Consider the following 563-nt stretch of genomic DNA (forward strand, 5'->3'; position numbering starts at 1 on the left):
CCCTGAAAAATACCAGATTTAATAAAAATAAATAAACAAATAAAATCAGTGCGTCATTTGCTCAGATTTGAGGAAACACTATGGATTAGTAATTTTGGTTATTAAAAAAAGAAATGCCTTTATATGCAGTCAACGATGGCGACCATTTTGAACAGTATTTATTTATTTATTTATTTATTTATTTATTTATTTTTCGGTAATCAGCTGCCGGCAATCTCTTTATAGGCTTCTATTTTAGTGGCTCACAATTTAAAGTCATTATAAAACCAGTCTACATAAAATATTTTACATTAAAAGGCTTAAACGCTACAACAAAGGTCATTACGAATCATACTGTGCTTAGACTATAATTAACCTTTTATGTAATGGAAATGTGTGACTGCTGCGGCGCGCGTCTGTACCACGTGCCAATGTCGCCCCCGTGTGTTCACCTTCTGCATTGCAGCGCCTCATGTTTGCTCAGCACCAGCTACAACTTTGCGTTAGGACCAGGGAAATGTGACATATGGATAAATTAACGGATCACTTAAAAAGGATAGAAAGACAGTCTTTAGACAGCAAGA

The sequence above is a fragment of the Pangasianodon hypophthalmus genome, chromosome 7 (assembly GCF_027358585.1).
Source record: "Pangasianodon hypophthalmus isolate fPanHyp1 chromosome 7, fPanHyp1.pri, whole genome shotgun sequence".
In the NCBI taxonomy this organism is placed as follows: Eukaryota; Metazoa; Chordata; class Actinopteri; order Siluriformes; family Pangasiidae; genus Pangasianodon; species Pangasianodon hypophthalmus.